General features: G+C 28.0%; 2 pseudogenes; both read left to right on the top strand.

The window, feature by feature from the left end:
* The first annotated feature begins 2,222 nt into the window (after positions 1 to 2,222).
* Positions 2,223 to 3,107, top strand: LOC149494513 (dirigent protein 4 pseudogene; annotated as a pseudogene).
* A 9,412-nt stretch (positions 3,108 to 12,519) lies between these two features.
* On the top strand, positions 12,520 to 13,115 carry LOC149494512 (dirigent protein 4 pseudogene; annotated as a pseudogene).
* The last annotated feature ends 354 nt before the right edge of the window (positions 13,116 to 13,469 follow it).

The following is a 13,469-nucleotide window of genomic DNA, read 5'->3' as shown; positions in this document are numbered from 1 at the left end:
GAATAAGAGAAATATGAGATCTGGTATGAGATAGAGTGGAATGGATGGGATAAAAAAATGGGATTAACTCTTCTTCTCTTTATATAGACTTCATGGGAGAGAAATCCACATGGTTTAATGAACAAAGTCCACCTTTGTTAGGTGATAAAGCTCTCATTTAGGCCTTAAATTTCTTCAATCATGACTTACCAACTTACCAATGTGCATAGATTAGAACTTGACTTGTATGTGAAGAAAGTTGTTCAAGATTAGATCCTAAAATTGGTGGAAATTGGTTGGCAATTTTGACTCAATTCAACTCTTTGTCTTTTTAGCACGGGCGTGCCAAATCTTGGCTTTATAGAGGGATCAGCACGGGCCGTGCTTAGAGGCACGCTTGAATAGGGTCTTGTGGCACGGGCGTGATCAATATCACGGTCAAGGTGTGCTAGGCTCTAGAAGTCCAGGGTAAATGCAGCACGAGCGTGCTGTCTAGCTTGGCTAGGGCATGCTATAGCCTGAGTGTTTTGTTTTATTTTGTCCTTTTCTATGCCGAAACCCTACAAATTTCCTTAAGATCAAGTGAGTTGTGATTCAAGGAAGCTTTTAAATAAAAACATAACAAAATTAAATAAAAACTAATTTAAATAAATTAAAAATACTAAAAATCTTAATAAAAATTATATTGAAAATACTATAAAAATAACACAATCAAATATATATAAAGTAAACATCTTTTCCTTAGAAAGTGCAAATAGCTAAAATTTTTAGTGCCACGTAGGATTAGAAAAAAATGGTCAAGGTTAAAAATTTTCAAAATCACATTTGAATGTATAAACAAAGATTCAAAAGTTGGAAACCCTCATTTTGGAATGTACTTGGAAACAAGTATTCGTCATTTTAACACTCTTTTCAAAGAGTAAAAAAATTTCCATAAATTGTTATTGGATTCCATAAATGACGTGTTCTCTTATAATTTTACATAGACCATATGGGATACATTTTGAAAGACCTTTCATTTTCTATCTCCAAATATATTAAAAGGTTTCCTTTCTAAACAAGTTTATAAAATCATCTCAAGTTAAGGAAGTTGGTAATATTGTTAAACAAAATTTTATTGGTCGCCCATCTATAGCAAATCAACGGAGTATATAATAAAACCATCTAATTTATTGAACCTATGCATTGATTATTTCAAAATATACAAAAATGTAAATTCGATATATAGTTAGTATTAAAATAATAATTTTCACATTTTTAACTGTCTAATAGGTTTTTAGTTGACCTAATTTTATAAATTAAAGTGCTCGATAAAATAATTTTGTAAATTAAAGTGTTTAATATATATAATTCTATAAGTTAAAATATTTAATAAGTATAATTACCTAAATTATACAAACAGTCACCTAACTTTACATTTAATTTTATAAGGTCACAGAATTATAGTTTGTCAATTTTCAATCGCTAATTTTGATTCTTCTTAGGAGGTTACCGACTAGAATCCCATCATTGAAGATATTAACATGGTACTAAAAATAAAATATTTCATTTAAAAAAACATATTTTCTCCTAATATTTTTTGTATCACACCCTACTTTAATAAATACTATTTTTTTCCTTATTAATAAGTCTCCACAAGAGACCGCTATCATGGTAGTATAATTGTTTTTATAACTTAACGTGTTAAATTGAAATACTCCAGATTATTTGCTATTGAAGAGAACTTTTTAAATTTGAAGTTTATTTGAATTTATCAACTTGTGGTTGAAAATTATTCCCACCTAATAATTCCCCTATTTGCAATACTAACAAAAAAAAAAAAAAAAAAAAAAAAGAATCGTATTTTTATGATATCATAGAAAATTTATCAGAAAAATGCTCATTTTGCTTCTTGAATTTGATTCAAATAATTAATTTACCCAGAAAAATCAGCGTTTTAGTAAAAAATTACTCCAAACCTTTTCCAAATATAGTCAATTTACCCATTATTTGGACAGAAAACAATGATTGTCCGATCTTTGAAAGAGGACACTCATGATCATCCTTATATATAGCTACTACTTTGTCTGTTGATTGAATTAAATTGTGTTTAAATATACACCGTGTGTAGGTAATGTCTGGGAGGGTCCATATACCTAGGTAATGTAGGTAGAGGGTCCTTATTACTAATTTATTTTTTCCTAGTGAATTATTAGAACTATCCTCTTTTAAACAAAAAAATTATTTTTTATTGATTAATGTCTGGGAGGATCCATATACCGTGTGTAGGTAAGTCCTTTTATTGAAGTTTATGGATAACATATAGACGGGCAATTCATAACTTCATGTCTACATTTACAAATAGGAAGAAGAAGAGAAAAAAGAAAGATGGAAGGAACATTTTCCTTTGTGTGGGCTATGATCCTTTGTGTTATTATGATAGCTCATGCACAAGGAAACTACTACTCCAAAACCATTCCTGCCAACTACAACCAAGAGAAAAAGACCAATCTCCATTTCTTTTTCCATGATATAGCTAGTGGAAAAAACCCAAGTGCAGTAAAAATAGCCCAAGCCAACGATAGCAACTCATCTAACCCATTTGGGGAACTTTATGCCATTAACGATGCTTTGAGGGTAGGTGTTGAACCAACCTCACAAGTCATTGGGAGAGCTAAAGGGCTATTCGTGGCAGCCGGGCAAGCAGATGATTTGGATATCGTTATGTATGTGGATTTTGGTTTCACAACAGGTAAGTTTAATGGAAGTTCGTTTATTGTATGTTCAAAAAATCCTGCAACAGAGACAAAACGTGAGCTTGCTGTGGTTGGTGGGCGAGGGCAATTTAAGATGGCTAGAGGATTTGCAGAACTCTACTCACGTTACTTTAATGTCACTACTCGTGATGCCATTATTGAGTATAATGTGACCTTGTTTCATTACTAGTTAACAACCTTCGAAGAAGCCCCTTTAGGGCATTAGCTATTTCCTTCTTCATGACATTTGTGAGATCCCTAGCCTAAATTGTGCTCGAAATAATTTCAGTTCCTTCTTCTTATCTTTCAAAATAATAAATTATCTTTTGGGTTTTTCTGTAATGAGCCACATGGAGCATGAAACTTTCATGTGCAGACAAATTTAATATATTAATGTCATATTTCTTCTTCCTATTATGAATAGAATAATTTTTTTTTTTTGTTTCTTTTACTTTTATTTTTGTGTTTTTTAGATAAGTTCTGCTGTATTTAGATATGTTTTTTAGCACATGCACAAGAAAGGATTGTATACTTAGTTTACTTGAGAAGAAACAATAAGCTTGGTGAGATTATAGATAGAGTTTAATTTGTCAATTCGTTTAATGGTTTAATTTTGTTAAACTCATTTAAAAATTTCCACCAATTTTAGTAGAATTTGAACTAGGAATTCCTAATTTTATAGAATTTAATTCGTAAAATTTAAATTTATATTTTATTTTATCCAAATACAAAATTTTGGATTTGCAAATGATTTCTATAAAATTTTATGAAATTCATTTGTAGATACAACAAGTTAGCGCCATTAATGATGCTATGAGAATAGTTTTTTCACCAACTAAAAAAATCATTGGGAGAGCTAGGGCGGAGCAAACGGTCAGTTCGGTTCAACCTCAAAATCATTGGGAGAGCTACGACTGAGCAAATTGTCAGTTCGATGCAAATCAAACCAAATCGAGGCATAATTTTTTTTTTATCAGCAAAATTTTTAATTTTATTAATCAAAATTACCGGGAAAATACTTAACAAAGTCTCAATCCAAACCAATAGGCTTTTCCCAAAACTCCCAATTTCTAGCTGAAGAATGTCAAAAAACCTGGACTGAAATACATCAATATAAAGAATAATACTACAAGGTAAAATTTTGAGAGAAGAAGCTATAACACTCCTAATAAAGTTTTTGTAGTAAGTAAACCAAACCAGATATAGTAACTTGAACAATAACTTCAAACACGCTCTGTTGCTCAGAAGATATACCTCTGTTTGCCCAATCTGAACAAATCAAGTCAAATATGATATTTGACAGCTTATTTCGCAAGTGTACGAATCGCTGTAAGTAATATAGAGTGAGTAGAGTAATGTATCCACAGGGATTGTATACCAAGTACCAAAATTATATTATCCTATTATTATTTAAACGATAGATGAGGAAATTGTTTATAGAAATTAAATTCAACAAGTAAAAATAAGAAGTTAAGCAAGCAATTATTGATTAAAGAAATCAAGGAAGTAAAACTACTAGGGGTTTTGATTTCACTTAATTCTATCCAATTTATTTCATTAGTTCATTGATCAATTTAATTATTCAAGTAGGGGAAACAACCCAAAAATCACTAACAAGCTCTCCCGATGTATTGTTAGCTATTTTAACCCGGTCTAATTACCTATCTTCCAATAGCGCAATCAGACATGAATTAAATCATTAAGTTTTATGATTTGTTTTGTGAATTCATAACCTAAGGTCATTAACTTATGAAAACCCCCCATGAGTCAAACCGTATAGCTTCCGCATCAAGTTATTATTCTCATGTGTTTTATTAACCTTTTCATATCAAAGATCCTTCTTCCGATAGTGATAATTGAAATAAATCAATCTAGGGGAAAATTCTGCCTAGAAGCATTAAGTTCATTAATAAATCATAACTTGAATAAGGAAAAATAAATCTAATTGCATAAATTGGAAAAGAGATTAAGCTACATCAAACCCCTAGTATGAGAGTTTACTAACACATAGTACTTAAATAAAACTCAACAATACTTGATAAATATTCCATAATCAATAAAGATAATGAAAGAAATAAACAAGATTAAGAGTTTAGAAATAAGAACTAGTGATAAATTGCTTGGATGGCTTCCTTGAAAACCTTGCACAACTCTTGAATACTTAACTTCTAAAAACAAACTATATACAAAGCTATAAAATGAGAGATGGGAGAAGAGATGTAGAGTATACCAATCCCTGTTTTACAATGCATCCTTCCTCTCTTTATATAGACTTCTTGGGAGAGAACTTCTACATTGTTTAGGGAATAAATTCCACCTTGTTTATGGAATAAAGTTCTCAATCAAGCCTTGAATTTCTCTCAATCATGTCTTCCATGTGCATAAATTAAGGCTTGATTTGTATGTGAAGAAAGTTGTCCAAGATTAGCTCCATAAATTGGTGGAAGTTGGTTGGCAACTTTTGACTAAGTTTAGGATTCTTTGCTTGGCACGGGCGTGCACTGTAGCACGGGCTGGGGCGTGCACTCCTCTGGAAGTCTGATGCAAAAACAGCACGGGCGTGCTGATTAGCACGGGCACTGTAGCAGCACGGGCACTGTAGCATAGGCGTGCTTAATGAGTTTTTACCTTATTTTTGTCCTTTTTCTTGCCAAACCCTACATTTTTCCTCAAAATCAAGTGAGTTGTGTTTCAAGGAAGCTTTTAAATAAAAACATATCAATATTACATAAAAACTAATTTAAATAAATTAAAAGTAATAGAAATTTTAATCAAAATCACAATAAAAATACTATAAAAATAACACTTATCAATATTGTCCAAATCCATTTATGAAAACACTTAAAAAACATAGCTGCAATGCTGACACCTTCCAAATCGAGGCATAAAATACAAGCCGAAATTTTTTACAACAGACGGAACTGAAACTGAAATTAGCATCTAAACCGAATGACTTGAACTGAACTACTCTGTTCGGTCTATTTTAGTAAGTTTTTATCATTTCAATTCAGTTTTAAGCCAACTGATGAATTTCTTTGCAACCGACTCAAACTAAATAACAAATTCGATTCAAATCGTATAAACCGACTGACCAAACTTCTCTTGAACACCTGACTGTACCGAACCAAATTAGGTTGGTTCAGTTCGATCAGTAGTTTTGCACACCCTGGGAAGTGCTTTTGTCATGAATTTGCTTTAGTCATGTAATAGGCGGTTTCTCATGCTTTGCGCGCCTATGTTGTAAATTTATTTTTGAGATATAAAATATGTGTATTGAATAAATTGCAAAAAAATTAAAGTGTATACAGTGCATAGACAGTATGGTTCAAATGTATCATGTGAAACTGGAAATTTTTATTTTAATTAATAAGTGAGTAATCTATGCAATAAACTTGAAAGAAAAAAGAATGCTAATATAGTATGTATATCTGGACTGTGGTCAATTGAAATATAGAAAACATATTACTGTATAAACAAAAAATACTGATGGAAAAATTAGTGAGAACTTATATTCTCTTGGGGTAATAACTTGAAACATATAATCATACATAAAAAAATTTGAAAAATTATGAATGATAAGTAAGAAATATAAGTAAATACAAAAGTCATTGTATTTAAAACTCCCTATGCAAACTATAAATTATAGAGAGACTTTTCAATGAGAAGCGTATTTTTTCTTTAAAAACCTATAATTTTTCCTTCAAATTAGTTAAATACAAATACTCAAATATTAGGGAGTCTTTCTTCAAAGGAAGTGTCATGCCAACACCCATACCCAACAAAAATCAATGATTCTCCTTTATATATATATACTAGGTGGTAACTCACAATTCGCGCGGTTGTATAATATTTATGTTTTTAATTTTAAGTGTAAATATAAGATATTGTATTGAGTTTAATGCAAAATTTCAAATTTTTAGAAAGAAGCGACTGCAAATCTTATTAGAAATTAAAATAGACTTATAGAACGATTTAGGTACTTAATTTCTACTTTTTTTTTATAGAGATTTAACATTGAGAATATGTAATTAGAGAAACATTTTAAAACGCAATATTAAATTCATTATTGCTTAAAATAGATTTAGATTATCTTTTATTGCACACACTTCAATCCCTGCAAAAGTAAAATAAAACAAAACTAACATTAGCAAAATATAAAATGATAATGAAATTGAAAAAAATAAAACTAAGCAAACAAAACAAACAAAGTAATAAAAAGCCACAATGTTCTTCTTTTAACTGACGAAGTAAACCACTAAATTAAATTTTCAAACAAATTAGAAATACATTTAGAAATTTTGAAAAAAAAAGACAAACCAAACAGTGAATAAAAAAATAATCTTAAACTTTTTCTTTTTATATACTATATATACATATTAGAAATTTTAATTTGCTAATATATATATATATATATATATATATATATATATATATATATATATATATATATATATATATATATATATAAGCCAAAACCATTAATTCCAAATCATCTGGATTTCAAATCAAAATCAGGAAAAACACATAGTCAATTTGTCCTTAAGTCACTCCTTCAGTTTAATTTGAATCATCCAACTACAGTCATACAAACCATAAAGTTGAATTTAAAGATCCCAAATATTATTGAAATGAAAAATTCAAGATGTCATGAGAAGGAAAATAAAACTTATACCTAGGAAATTTACTTCAGAAGAGAAAAAAGGAGAAGAAGACTACTCACCATCTTATTTTCTTGTTTCTAAACTGTGTGAGACCAATCTTGAAAATTGATCTGCTAAAAGATGAAAATTCTACCATCTCTTTAAGAGAAATTCTTTTGTAGATTTTTTGGTTTATGATAAAATGACAATCTAAAAGAGGAACTGCAATCAACTCATCCTTTATTAGACAGTGGATTTTAGCATCTTAATTTCAATTTATTCAAATGAAAAGGAAGAAAAATTTGGCGAAATTTAAGTAGATAGATGAAAGATTTGGAAACAAAATATAGCTTTATTTTAGTATTTTAATATTAATTTCAAATTGTATTTATGATCATTAAACCTTGAAAATTAAATTTTAAACATTTAAGGAAGTTGGTAAGGTTAAAAATTATAATAATTATTATTAAATTTGAAAAGTTAAATGTGAAACATTTAAGGAAGGTAGAGGGTCAACATCAAGTAATTAAAAAGAAATAATAAAATTGCAAGTAAAAATACTCAAAGGAAATAATTAATTTCAAAAGTTTAAAATGCTAACTTTTCTCATGCAAAGAAAAATAAAATGCTAAAAATTTAGAAAGTTTGTTTTTCAAATGACACGCCATGTCATGAACCAAGAAAAGCTCCATGATCCTCCTTTATATATATAATGATATAATGACTATGCGGTCCTCTGTGCTTAGTTTCGCTGTGTAATAATTATATTTTTTATTTTAAATATAAGATATATATGTTGAGTAAATTATAGAAATTTATTTTTTTAGAGAAAAAGTTACTGAAATTATTATCATTATATATAAATTCTTGTAGGTATTTAAAATAATTTAAATACTTAATTTTTATTTTTGTACAGATTTATCTAATTGGAAGTATATAATTAAAAAAAATCTTTTAAAACATAATAGTTAATTCATCATTGCATAAAATATATTTAAATCCTTTAAAATTGCACACACTTAAATCCCTCCAAAAATAGATAAAATAAAACTAAGGTAAGCAAAATGTAAAATGAAAATGAAAAAACAAAACCAAGTAAACAACTCAAACAAAGCAATAAAATGACACTATGTTTTTCCTTTAATCGACAATAAACTAAAAAAGTTAAAATAAAGAATTAAATTAAGCTTTCAATAATAAGAATAATTAAAAAAAAAAAAAAGAAAATAGGATAGTGAACAAAACTATAATCTTGAACATGTGTTTATGTATGACGATATATAAACATTCAAATTCTCAATCAAGAAAAAAAATAATTTTTTTAAAAGCTAAAACCATTAATTTCACATCAACCCAATTTTTTGAATTTTAAATCAAAATTAGAAAAACCACATAGATAGTCTTTTATGATAAATTCAATATAAATCAATACAAAGAATAAATTAATTTGAAGATCTCAAACATTATCGACTTGAAAATATTCAACTTATCATGAAAAGAAAAACTAAATTTGTATGCTTTTAATTTACTCAAATAATTGAAAATGATAATTAAACAAATCAAAAAAGAAATGAAATAAGAATAATACTCACCATCTTTTTTTATCGTTTTTAAACTATATTGTATTTTTGAAACACATGTTTTTTTAAACATTTTTCTAATTATTAAAATTTTCAAACGTACTATATTTGACTTGAAGTTTAGACTAGATAAAAATAAAAATTTTTATATTTATAAATTATGAAAATTTAAAAATTTAGACATTGCATTGTTTTTCTATCACATATTTGATTTCTACCAAAAAAAAAAATAGTATATTTGATTTGAATTTAAAAACTAATGAAAATCATTATATATAAATTATGTAAATCTAAAAAAATGTAATTGAAATATTTAAATTTTTTATATTGCCATAATTAAATGAATTTAAAATTCACAAAAATGAAAAGACAATTCATTATTGAAAAGTAAATGATGGAAGAGAAAAAGTGGATAAAAAACAAAAAAGAAATGCTAAAAAATTCACAATAAAAGATAAATCAAATACTCAAAATTTATACAATCTCACTTTTTAGAGGAAGTGCCTCGTCTGCAGAAAACCCATTGATTCTCCTCTATATATGTATAATGATGATATATATAATGATTTGATTTCAAGTTCACAACAAGCAAGCTTAGAGGAAATTCATTAATGTATGTTCAAAAAAGTACTATAATGAGCTTGTTGTGGTTAGGGTGTAAATAAGCCGAGTCGACTCACAAGCTATTCGAGCTCGGCTCGAAAACGTTCAAAAAAGTTCAGCTCGAATCGAGCCCGAGCTCGAGCTCGAGCTCGAGCCTAATGATATTTAGTTTGAAAGCTCATCGAATTGTATCAAACCTTGTCAAGCTTTTATATATACATATGTATAATATTTATTTTAGACTTATTTGAATCGAGCTCGAGCTGAGCTTGAGCCTAAAATTTTCAAGCTTATTGATTTTCAAGCCGAACTTCAAGCCTAGTAAATTTGAAATCGGCTATGCTTTTTTACACCCCTAGTTGTAGTTGGTGGATGAGGACAATGTAGGATAGCTAAACGATATTTTCGTCACTTGAATGACAATAATGGGGATACCATTGTTGAATATCACGTGACCTTATTACTAATTAATTACTTTTTCCGTTTCAAAATATAAGTCGTTTTATAAAATGATTATTTTATCCAAAAATATACGTTATTTTTTGAGTATTTTAAGATATAATAAATAATGTGTTTCAATGTTATCCTTATTTATATTTGATACAATAATTATTTTTATAAGTTACCTTTGGATTTGAGATAAAGAGTAATTTAGTATTGATTTTGTTATAATTTAGGAGAATTAATTATTTCATTAATTTTCATAGAAAAAATCTTAAACGATTTATATCTTGGGATAAATGGAGTAATTAGAAGCACTAAAATAAATTCCTTTAGCAACAATAATAACAGTGATCAAGCTTCAGTCTTAAACTAATTGGGATTAGCTATATGAATCTTTTGTTATAAATATCTGCTCTAATCAGATTAATATCCATGCAAAGCAAAGTATAAGTTAGAAAAAAATTTGAAATACTTTTATCAAACATTTTTTAAGAGGTATTTTAAATAATAAAGAGGAATTCCTCAAGCACACTTATAAATAATAAAGACAGGCAACGGATGCATATCCCTCCACCCCTATCGGTCTAAATATATTTTTAGTTTTACTTCATTGTGAATTTTTCTTTTTGATTTTGTTCCCTTTAATATTTAAATTTTTTTTTTTTTTTTGGTCATCCAGACTTTAGACTTCGAGTCCAGGTTCATCATTGAAGACAAGACACTTGAAGATTGAAAGATTGAAAGTTTCGTAAGGCAGTAAAATTGAAAACAATGAAGAAGATGTAAGCTTTTTGAAAAAAAAAGGGCCAAATATATAACTTTTGAAATAATGATATTCATATTTTTAATTATTACATAAATATTTAATTGATCTAATTTTAAAAAAAATATTTAATAGACCATGTTGGATACATTTTGAAAGGTCTTCCATTTCATATCTCCAAATATTTTAAAATGTTCTTTTTTACACAAATTTATAAAATCATCTCAAGCTAATGAAGTTGGTAATATTGTTACACAGATTTTTATTGGTACACAGCAAATCAATGGAGTAATTTATTGAACCTATACATGGATTTAAAAAATTCAATGGAAAGACACATTTATTTGACTGACCAATAATTTAGGGATATCCAAAATTTTTTATTCATTATAGAAGACAAAAATGTTAATATGACTATAATTTAGGGACTCGAAAGTATTTTGCTCTTTGAATTTATCAACTTGTGATCGGAAATCATTCCCACCTAACAATTCCACTATTTGCAATACTAACAGAAAAAAAAAAAAAAAAAAAAAAGATTCTTATGGTTGTCATCTCATAGAAAATTTATCAGAAAGAGCCCCATTTTGCTTCTTGAATTTGTTTCAAATAATTAAAAAATCAGCTTTTTAGTAAAAAATCACTCCAAAACTTGTCCAAATATAGCCAATTCACCCCTTATTTGGACTGAAAGCAATGCGTGATTATGAAGCGGTCAACATAAGTTAAAAGAATTAATATGGAAAAACCTTTGAAACCTGATAAAGTTGTCATTGTCGTCCATTGCTGCGTCGCCCATGCACGGCGATGATCGTCCGATCTTTCAAAGAGGACACTCGTGATCATCCTTATACATAGCCACTACTTTGTCTGTTGATCGAATTAAATTGTGTTTAAATATCTAATTGGTTAATACAAGGTCAAAGAATTAATAATTTATATAGCTTTTAATGATATGAATAAATTATAATTTATATACATATTTTAATGGTATGAACAGTTATTGTTGTATATTAATTTCAGAATATATTATTTGAAAATAAATTGAATAATTATTTATTTATTCAATTACATTGTGATAAATATAATTAATTAATTATAACTTTAGACAATTAATAACATAATAAAATGATGATTTATATAAATTTAAATTATTTAAAATAGATTACTTCCTTCTTGTACTTTCATAGTATGAGGAGGCATTTTTTATATTAATTCTAAAATAAATCAAAAATTTTAATGAATGTTAATTCTACTATCTTTTATTTCTCATTTTTTTCTTTATTTATTTCTATAAATTTTACCATCTATTAACCTATAATAAATACCTGTCTATCTATTAATTTTCTTACAGCTAAACAATCACCGCTACATATTTTACTATTTATTTATCTACATTCATATATTTTAATAGCATAATATAAAAAAATTTTTACTCCACTGTCTATCAACAATTTATATATATTCTTTTCTTTAATTTTTTTTTTCTTAACAGTGCTATAGGGCTATTGCTAGTTATAAGATATATCAATTTATGCACCACCTATGTACCAAACCAATTACAAAATAATTTTTTTAAAAAATTACTATATCCTTATTTAAACCCAAAAAATTATTTTTGAATTGTTTAATATATGGATGGGTTCATACACTACCTACAGGTAAGTCAATCCACACTATGTATAGGTAAGTCAATCCGTTGAAGTTTATATAAATATATAGACCGCAATTCATAACTTCATATGTATATTTACAAATAAGAAGAAGAAGAGAAAGATGGAAGGAAAGTTTTCCTTTGTGTGGGCTATGATCCTTTATGTTATTATGATAGCACATGCACAAGGAAACTACTACTCTGAAAGCATTCCGGCTGACTACAACCAACAGAAAATTACCAATCTCCATTTCTTTTTCCATGAAACAGTTAATGGAAAACACCCAAGTGCAGTACCAATAGCCCAAGCCAAAAATAGCACCGGGACACTGTTTGCCATTAATGATGCTTTGAGGGTAGGTGTTGAACCAACCTCACAAGTCATTGGGAGAGCTAAAGGGCTATATGTGATAGCTGGCCAAGGAGATGACTTTTCTTTGGTTATGTATGTGGATTTTGGTTTCATAACAGGTAACTTTAATGGAAGTTCTTTTATTTTGTGTTCAGAAAATCCTGTAACAGAGACAAAACGTGAGCTTGCTGTGGTTGATGGGCGAGGGCAATTTAAGATGGCTAAAGGATTTGCAGAACTCTACTCACGTTACTTTAATGTCACTACTGGTGATGCCATTGTTGAGTATAACGTGACCTTGTTTCATCATTAGTAGTTAACAACCTTCGAGGATTTTCTGTGAGATCCCCTAGCCTAAATTGTGCTCGAAATAATTTCAGTTCCTTCTTCTTATCTTTTAAAATAATAAATTATCCTTTGGGTTTTCTGTAATGAGCCACATGAAGTATGAAACTTTCATGTGCAGACAAATTTAATATATTAATGTCTTATTTCTTCTTCCTATTATGAATAGAATAAACTTTTTTTTTTGTTTCTTTTACTTTTATTTTTGTGTTTTTTAGATATGTTCTACTCTATTTTAGATATTTTTTTTTTAGCACATGCACAAGAAAGGATTGTATACTTAGTTTACTTGAGAAGAAACAATAAGCTCGGTGAGATCATAGATATAGTTTAATTTGCCAATATGTTCAATGGTTTAATTTTGTAAAATGCAT

Source organism: Jatropha curcas, chromosome 7 (genome assembly GCF_041381405.1).
Source record: "Jatropha curcas cultivar XTBG-Jc1 chromosome 7, XTBG_Jcur_1.0, whole genome shotgun sequence".
NCBI classification, from domain to species: Eukaryota; Viridiplantae; Streptophyta; class Magnoliopsida; order Malpighiales; family Euphorbiaceae; genus Jatropha; species Jatropha curcas.
The sequence above is the reverse complement of the archived record's forward strand: the minus strand, read 5'-3'. Positions and strand labels throughout refer to the sequence as shown.